This window comes from Lycium ferocissimum, chromosome 8 (genome assembly GCF_029784015.1).
Source record: "Lycium ferocissimum isolate CSIRO_LF1 chromosome 8, AGI_CSIRO_Lferr_CH_V1, whole genome shotgun sequence".
Classification (NCBI taxonomy): Eukaryota; Viridiplantae; Streptophyta; class Magnoliopsida; order Solanales; family Solanaceae; genus Lycium; species Lycium ferocissimum.
Window position 1 is genome coordinate 26,235,510 of NC_081349.1, and position 9,572 is coordinate 26,245,081.

The window sequence follows — 9,572 nt, forward strand, 5'->3', positions numbered from 1 at the left end:
ACTCTAGATTGTTTTTCATGCATGTTTCCTAAAATTAAATATGATCTTAATTAAATAAATTTATAGAATATTTACATGATCATGCGTCAGCACTAGCTCAAAGTTAAAGTTCTCTTTTTATTTTAATTGATTGCAGGAAAGAACTTAAAAATTTTACAAATGTAAAACTTGCTCATACTTTTAAATTAGATTGGATCCTAAAATGCAAAAACTTCAATTAAAAATTATGATAAAAGCAAAGACAATTTCAAGACCAACGATTTTGTTAGGTTGTAGTCAAAGCCGATTTGGAGATCGTTTTACTTTTTAATTTCCTTTTTAACTAAGCATTCTAATAAGAATAAATGTAGACTTTAATATCGTCTTTTTAATTTTATGCTTAAAAACAAGTTTGTGGGATCCATGAATCCACTTGTCAAATAATAAGTTAGACTCACATAAGTAATTTTGATTATGTGACTCACAAAATAAAATTTCTCGATTTATACTAATCGTGTAAGGCACCTTTTGATCTCACAAAAAAGTGGATTCAAATCTTACACTTTTGGATTCACTACTTTTTTGTGAGATAAAAATGTGTATCACACAACTAGTGTCAATTGTGTGAGACACATAATATTTATTATTTTTGAAATACTATCTTAAAAGGTATAATTACATTACAGTGAAGGGATTAGTGCTGTACCTGGCAATCTCCCAGATGTTGTTGAGGATAGACAGAGGATTATGACAAAACAAGCTAAGAAAAACAAAGAGAATGATTTGTGATTCATGGCTTCAAAAGACAAGGGGAGAGAGGAAGAAATTCAAATTGGAGAAAAGGGAATTCTCTCCAAGATAATATATATGATGAGGTGATTAATTAATAAATAAGCTTATATGCTAACCCTTTTATAATATTCCTCGAGGGAACAATGATACGGAATTCCCAAACGCGTGGACCCTCTAATGTTAGACTTTTTTTCATTTTCTTTTTCTCTTTTTACGGCTTGACTTGGAGACTTGGAGTCTCTTTGGCTAACATTTAGGGGTCGTTTGGGTAAACTATACGTATGGACTTGAGTGATTATATTGGAACAAAGAAAAAAAAAACAGATAACTTTATTAGGTAATTTCATTAAGTTGAATAAGCGAGGAATTAACTTGGGAACAATGATAAGGGATTGAGAAGCATGTGTCCCTTTGCTGTTAGAAAATTCTCAATTTCTTTACCCATTTTATGGGGCTTGGAGTCTTGGGCTAACATTTAATTTATAACACTTCACCTGGTCAATGACTGATATTTTCAGCTGTGAGTAAGAATGAGTTAGCATTCAATTAGCCTTTTTTCTAGAACTCATATTGTTAAAGTAATTTAGTATTTACAATTTTATCGTATATTAATGTACTAGCTAGATGGTGTGTGCCCATGCAAAGCACAGGCGTATGCCCGGCATTTAAGAAACGTGGGTTCGCGGTACAACATTTGGGTAAGAAATAGAAAATGGGTTGGGGTGTTTAGGATGATGCCACGTGTCTTTGAGAGGAGATTCGTTAGTTTGGGGGTAAATACATCAAAATGCGTAACGGCAAGGGCAGAAAACGTCAAATAGTATAACGGAGGATGGCGACAACTATTTTAGGGTAATACAGAGGTATATACGACCCTTTTCCGTATTCTATAGTCTCTACTGGACTGTCCTGGATTTTAATTTTCACTCATCAAACCTCATATACATTTATTCTATTTACTTTACGGGATTCTCAGGATTTCTAATTTTCCTTTATGGTACCTCATATAAAGTTATTTCAAAAACTTCATCAACAATTTTGTTATCACAAACTTCTATATCATCAAAATCCGGGACAATTTGTAGAGAGAAATTACCTGAAGAAGAAATAAAAGAGAACTCTGTAACATAATAAATAAACGAAGCCTCTATTCGCAATAAAGTAGAAAACGGGGACATTGTTTGTTTATCTTCTGCTCAAACAATACACGTGATTATGACAACATTGTGAAATAGGCATATATACTCTATCTATATATATATGCATTATTGATATTTCATACACATTGATTCAAAGTCTTGAATCTACCATGCAAGCAACGAGTAAAGCTGTTATATGATTCATGAAATACAAAAGATCTAGAAAATAAAATACAGTACTTAATACTCCCTCCGTCTCATAATAAGTGTCACCGTAGCAAGAAAATTTTTGTCCCATAATAAGTGTTACTTTAGAAAATCAAGACATAAATTGACTAGTTTTTTTCAACTCTACTCTCAGACAAAAAGTGGCAAGTTTCTGTATTGAAGAAAAAAAGCCACATAGTAACTTGGTATTGTTGGATTCTCAATGTCAAAAGAATTACTCATGCATGGTTTAATCAAGAAGTAAAAGTAATTTATTTTTATTATATAAGGGTAGTTTAGTAAACTTCACATTCGATTATTAATTTATTAATATGCGTGTTTTTGGCTAAGGTGATACCTACTATGGGACGGAGGAAATGGTAATGATAATAAAACTCACATATAATATATACTAGATGGCTATGCCCGTGCGCATCTACACACTGAATGCAGGCTCTATATTTTCACTCCTTCAAATTAATAATGTTGGTATGGTTTAAACCAATAAAGGAAAGATGCAGATATCTATATTGTGTTCATACTTGTGTCCTCATTCAAATAGTCCCATGCTTCAATTGAATGACCATATTTGCCTGCCAACACAGCTAATATAAAAGGGTGTTCCCCAACAAAAATAAGCTTCATAGACTGGTAATCTTGTCCAACTCCTACATATGAGCTTATCAGTGCCATTGGTAGTTGGTGGAAGAATTCCACCTAAAGACAACTCTCACTTGTATAGAGGCTGAAAAATCACACATCTCCACTCTTCAGCTTCCAAAATCTCTATACCACGCAAGCAGCTATCCCAAGGAATCAGAAAGCTAGGGAATATTATCTATTAGCAATGATTTGTAGATACTAAACAACATTTGAAATTATCAGTCAAACGGAAAATGGAAATGTTATTGACAATGATAAATAAAGAATGAACTCGTACAATTGATAAAATGATCTCAACTTCTAGCAGAATCGATATCTTTGTTCATTTGTATAAAAAAATTCTAATATATACATCTACAAAAGCTGTTGAAAGGAACTCAAGGATGCTACTGCAAACACAGAAAGTTCTAACTTGTTATGAACAACAAAGTTAGCACTAAAAAAGTACAACAATTAAACAAAATCTTATCAGCTTTGTGCGATGGTATATGTGTGTATATTGTGAATCTATAAAGAATAACAATTACTAACTACCATAAATTATACGTCAAGTGTTGGTCCTAGATTCTCATTTTGATCAATTGCCAAAATGAAGCATCCAAAGCTAGAACAACCTTTAATTGTAGCAGCTGTGTCTTAATTTGTCAGACCACCTATCTGTAACTCAACACAATGATACACAACCCTATATCAAGTTTCTTATTCCTTTAATTTCGACGTCTCATTTTATCTTTCTCAAACGAGCTCGGTCTCTTTTTAAATAGATTGTGAGGAGATCACTAACACTAAGAACTCCCAAGAGCAAAATTGGGTCTCAGAACTCCTGAGTTCTCTTTCTCTTATTTTCTTCTGGTGATTTTTTTCAACTTTCCCGTAACCACTTGTGCTTCCAATTTAAGGTATACGTACTCCTAATTTTTGGTATGTTTTCTGTGTTTCTTTCTTCGTTCCTCTTTTTGAATCTATTCTTTGGGTATATTTTCAAGTTTCATTCATTCTTCCTCCCTCTTTTTGCTTATAAGGAACCTCTAAAACATGTCTTAAATCCAAAGTCTTCTGCTTTGTTGACGTTTGGTTTGAATTTTTATGCTCACAGCAAATCCAAAAGAGCATCGCCTATACTAACACAACATACATAAATGGTCCATCGCTCCCTTGACATGTTCATTTGGTCTTTATCATTCCTCGTTCAGCGCAATCTTTTTTAGGACTTTAGGCCATAACCAATATCACAAAGATTCATTTATAATCTCACATATATCTTAATATAAACTCCTATAAGCTTTAAATAGTACTAATGCAGATTTCGTTTCAGAATACATTGTTATAGAAAAAAGTTAACATGTCGAAGATGACATCTATTAAAGATACCTAGCCAAGCTAATCTCAGGCTAGATACTTTCTCCAACAACTTGTTTCAATAGGCTACTACTGTCATAACACGTTGAGCAACTTACAAGAATTCATCCTTTTTATTTAATTGTGAACATTTAAACAAAATAGATACGTCTCTGGTCTGACCCATATTTATAGGCTTTACTCTAAATGCCATCTTTTAAATTTAAGGGAGCTTTCTCTTCTTCAATATTTCATTGCCTCTGCTCCAAATGTAAAAAATCACATAAGTAATTACACAGATACCTTGTCATCATATTCTCTTCTGGACAAGACCTCTGGAGCAATGTAAGCCGGAGTCCCAACGGTTGGTTTTGGCCATGAATGCAACAGTGAGACGACTGCAATTCCAGGAGGAACGCTATGAGCATCTTAGCATTTAGTTGTGGTATTGAAGGCATAAAATTTCATTTTCGCTATAGCTTCTTTTTATTAACTCTTAAAGCGTGTGACGAACTTAAAAGTAAAAACCTTACGATCTAGTCGCTGCCAAAGTAGGAAAACTCTTCTCAGGTATGAGAACTATGTCACAACTACAAACATCTAATCACGGAATGGAAGTACTTGCAGAATGTCACCTCTTACCTGAAAATGTGTCGAAGCTAAGCATATTTACACTCTAAAGAAGCTAACCAGAAAGAATAATTGTAAAAAATATATGCATCTTCGACTTCAAATATTACATGTACACTCCAATAGTCCAATCCTCTCGACATGTTCAAGAATCACAAATTATGCTTGTATATAAGACAAACATAGTAGCCAAGATCAGTATGCAAATAAAAATCTTTAATCATTGTTTCTGAATTTAAATATAAAGACCTGACAAATATTAAATATGGTCATTGGGGTAACATACCAGGTAACCGTGACAATAGTTAATATACATTTCAAATATACTCATTTAGCTTACCAATCGGGGGGGGGGGGGGGGGGGGGGGGGGGGGGGGGGGGGGGGGGGGGGGGGGGGGGGGGGTAAATAATTATGCAAGTAAAGTGATTAGAAATTTAATAAGCTATAACAGAATATAAAGGTTATCTTATAGCTCATCCTCCAAACAAATCTACTTGTACGCACTAAGCCACTGACACAATAAGGAATGAGACCTTCTATTAGTAGTTCTCTCCACAACATGATTCACTACTCTTAGTGACGCTCCTACTAACAGAAAAATCAATTATCCGTCTCTATGTGGAAGTTTTTAGCATCTCGTTTCAATAGGAAGAAATGTAGTAGCTAACTAAAAGAGTTGTTGAGTTAACAATCAAAGAAATATATATCAACTCTAATAGAGATGTCAGTCAATGTCATTTCTACAAACAACAAATATGATGTTAAAATCTTATGCATTATTTAAGAAAAGAAACACACACCCACGGATAATTTTCACTCCTCGTATAATGCGGTACAATTTCAATTTAGTGAATGTGTTTGTTGTCAAATATTTTCTTCAACATACCAAAATGGTCGTTTCTACACCATTTGTACTTCATATCAAATGAATGTTAGTTTAACAAATAATCAAATGGAAAAAAAAATACATCTTGATTTCCTAATTCAAACATCCCAAAAATGTTTAATTACATCCATTTAGCAAATTTTAAAAGTACAAACAGATGAAACTTAGAGTGTAACAAACTACAATAAAAACAATCACTAAGCAAAGCTGAAAAAATTAAATTTAGAATGTAAAACATAAAGAAGGAAATTCAAAAACCTTGAGATAGTAGGCTCTGCATATCTCTTCTGGAGATGCTACAGAAGCAACACCACGAACATCATAGTACTCAGATTCTTCCATTATTTGCTTTTACCCTATTATTTCCAAAATGCTAAATAAGAAACTTCTCTTTTACATCTTCTAAAATTTAGAGGCCAAAACATATACTAACACAGAACAACATTCTCTTCTTCTCATTACGCACTCTAGCAGGGAAGCAGTGGTAGCACCATTAATTCTCTTCTTCTCTTTCTTTCCCTAGTTTTGTTTGGCTAAAAGCTCTTAAGCATTCTGGAAATGAAGCAGTAGAAGTACCACTATTAGCTTAGCGATGTTTATGGTTTACTACTACTTTGTTTTTTCAAAAGAATGTTATAAAGCTATTATGAGAGGTGTTGCCTAACATGACCACTAATTCAGCAGAGGAAAAGAAAAGGGTTAGAGTTGGCGAGTAAGAACACACATGGGCCTAAATTGGTTACTACTAATATTTAGTTGTGTATTCACTAGGGGCGGATCCACCCTAAGGGGTGGGAGTGGCATGGAACCCCACAGATTAATAATTTTTTTATATACTTATGTTGTAATTTGCTTAAATTAGGTTAAATATTTGATCCTGCCACCCCAGTCTTAAATTAGACAAAAGTGTCACAGCTAGTAGACACAAGTTTGAATCTCTCTTGAACATTTTTCGACTCCAATTTTTCTTTGTGCTTTGTTACTTGCTTTGTTCCAGTAACTCCCTTTTCGCCTCTCCCAATTTTCTATTTATCTTTTTATTATTTATATTGTCTTTTCTTTTTTCTATTATCTTATATGTGATCTCTAGCAAGAACACACAAATAGAAACTTCAAAATCCCTTAAATTAAGCATTTCTCTTAATCTCAAATCTGTGAGTATTTAAATCGAAAAACTTGAGTCTCGATGGGAATTTTAGATTGAGATCAAAATTCATTTTTTTTATTTTTTATAATTCTTTTGTTTATTACTCCCTCCGTCCATGTTTACTTGTCTATATTTGACTTGGGACACTCTTAATAAGCAAAAAAAAAAAAAAAAAGAGCAATGAATTGGAGTACTTAATAATAAGGGTAAAATAGGTATAAAACGATAAATTATGTCTTGGTTGTTCAAACTATATAACTTACAAGTAAATGTGGACATATATTTTTTGTATAATGGACAAATAAAAATGGACGAAAGGAGTGTATTATAAAAATTTATGCTATTCTATAATTGTTAAATTCAATTTAAATTACTTTAATAGTTAAATTGTGATGGAAATTTAATTAAGTTAACTGCTTAGAAAAAACATGAAATTTATGATTTATTTTTGAGAATTTGTAGTTTATCTAATTCTACATTTACTTATGGGGTGTATTTACCTATTGAAGAGTTTTTCTATTATTTTTCTTATTTTGATTGGTGTAATTTCTTTATTGAAGATGTTATTTTACTTGTGCAAATTCATTTTTTAATATACATGAGATACAAGTCCCTTGGTGAAAATGTTGATTTTACTTTTGTTGTTAATGGGTGAGATTCCTTGTTTGAGATTCTAATTATGTTCGTTTCTTGATTTTTTGAGATGTAATTTCATATTTGCAAATTAAAAAAAGCCTATTAAGTTGACCCGAATAAACTAAAAAGAGATGGATTTGACCCAAATACACGTTCCTAACAAGATATACATTGAAGAAAATTGTGGCACCCGCTACATTCAAATCCTAGATCCGCCTCTGGTATTCACCACTTCTATCTGTTCCCTTCTTACTATATTATCTTCACATAATTCAAAGTAAAATGCATCTCATACCTCCATTTTGGCGGCATTAACATACTTATAGGCCTTTTCACATATCCATTAACTACATAAATTCAAAAAATTTAAGAGGACAAAGCTGATTCCAAACTACATCTCAATATTAGCCCTTGCGGATAACCATATCAAAAAATTCAATAAAAACAAGTGATGAAAACCAAGTGATGCAGTCACCAATACAGTCGGACAACCTACAACTATGAATTAAGTACCACTTCAAAACCAAGGAAACTAAAATAACAAAAGATTTACACGAAAAAAAATGAGAATAAGAATGCTTTAGAAGAATCAACAATTGTTACCTTGCCCAAAATTGAAGCATCAACGTAGATGAGTATTTCTTCACCTGCAAATTGGAGCTTGCTGCGGATGCCATAAGCAAGAGTAATCTGTTCCTGAATATCAAATTAAATGGAAAATAAAATCAATTTTTACTTCTCCGGAATTAGGAATTATGGAGGGTTGAAAGAAAACTAAACACATGAAACTATAAGTAAATTAAAGTAACGACCCATCAATATTAGAACCTTAAAACTTGACTAAACACATGAATGGAAGGGGGGGGAACGGAACTAAAACAATACTTTGTAAAAATTATGACATAAAAAGTTAAAAACACCCGAAAAAGCACTATATCAAAATGGGAATTGACTCTAATGTGATTCTTGAAATCAGATTTCCACCAAACTGTAATAAAAAGTGAAAGCTCCAAGTATTCCTTACTTAGCAGCGAAAAATACACAGTAAACTGAGAGCACCCACAAAAGTATGGCTTCCAGAACCGCCTTGATGCGCTATTCAAACACAGCTCAAACTATTTTTTAGCCCCTTCAATTTATCAAAGCAATCACTATGTTTATTGTATGCATGCACGTGTTTATTGTTTAGGGGCTCTAGAGAAGATGGTCAATTGGGTATTGGAAACAATGAAGAGAGAGAATGTGTAAAAACTACTTTAGCAGACTACCTTGGCCTTGCCAGGAAGAAGGGTCGAGAATATGAATTACGTGGCGGCTCAGATGTCAGATTGAAAGGCACGCGTGAAATGACCGAAATGCCCTTGGAATGACGACGATCCTGCTTCAACCCGTGCTTCTAATATAGTAGAAAAGAAATGCAATTCGTGGTCAAACGGAGGTTCTAAGTTTATTTTATTTTATTTTATTTTGGTACACTCAGTCTGCACTGCTACTCACAGTTGATATGATTCCTGCAGAGTCATCTTTTTATTGGTTTGCCTCGTATACAATTGCCATACATTTCTCATTGCACATTGCATGTCCCCGGTATTACAACATTTGAAGGAAAAAAAAAAAAAAGCAAACATAGTTTAGCAAATTAAGAAACAAATTTAACCTGAAATACAAATTCAAATGGTGTAATTTTATATTTTTTTCAAGTAAGTATGAATATCTAGTTCATTTGTTAGTTGAATTTCTAAAGCTTTATAGAATATCATATTCTTGTAAAATATTGTGCTCAGCCTAATCTCATAGCTAGACTTAAAATAGTACTTTCCAAGAGACATAAGTACTCCATTTTTAACCAGAGGTTTTGAGTTTGAGTCGGAGATATGAAGTCATTTTTGTTAGAGAGCAATTTACCCCTTAATGCTGGACTTTCCAATACAAATTCGAATTTAGGCGGATCCTAATATAAATACCGGACACCGAATGAAAAGAAAAAGAAAAAAAAAGAAAAAAAGAGGAACAGAAGTCTGGGATTACTATACCTGACAATCTTCTGACGGTTGCTGAGGATAGACAGAAAGTAAGACAAAAAGGGCTATGGATAGTAAAGAGAAGGCTTTGTGATTCATGGCTTCAACTGCAATGGACAAAAGGGAAACTCTC

General features: G+C 33.0%; 1 long non-coding RNA gene across 5 annotated transcripts; it reads right to left on the bottom strand.

Moving 5' to 3' along the window:
- Positions 1-2,554: 2,554 nt before the first annotated feature.
- Positions 2,555-8,828, bottom strand: LOC132067734 (uncharacterized). Of its 5 annotated transcripts, none has more exons than XR_009417216.1 (6): positions 8,443-8,680; positions 8,022-8,114; positions 5,894-5,991; positions 4,652-4,760; positions 4,422-4,516; positions 2,555-2,920 (listed from the first exon to the last, which is right to left on the bottom strand). It is a non-coding gene; the product is annotated as an uncharacterized LOC132067734 (long non-coding RNA). The 5 variants fall into 5 exon arrangements; XR_009417214.1 differs by having other exon boundaries at positions 2,555-2,941; XR_009417215.1 differs by lacking the exons at positions 4,652-4,760; positions 8,443-8,680 and adding an exon at positions 8,687-8,828 and having other exon boundaries at positions 2,555-2,941.
- Between the last annotated feature and the right edge of the window lie 744 nt (positions 8,829-9,572).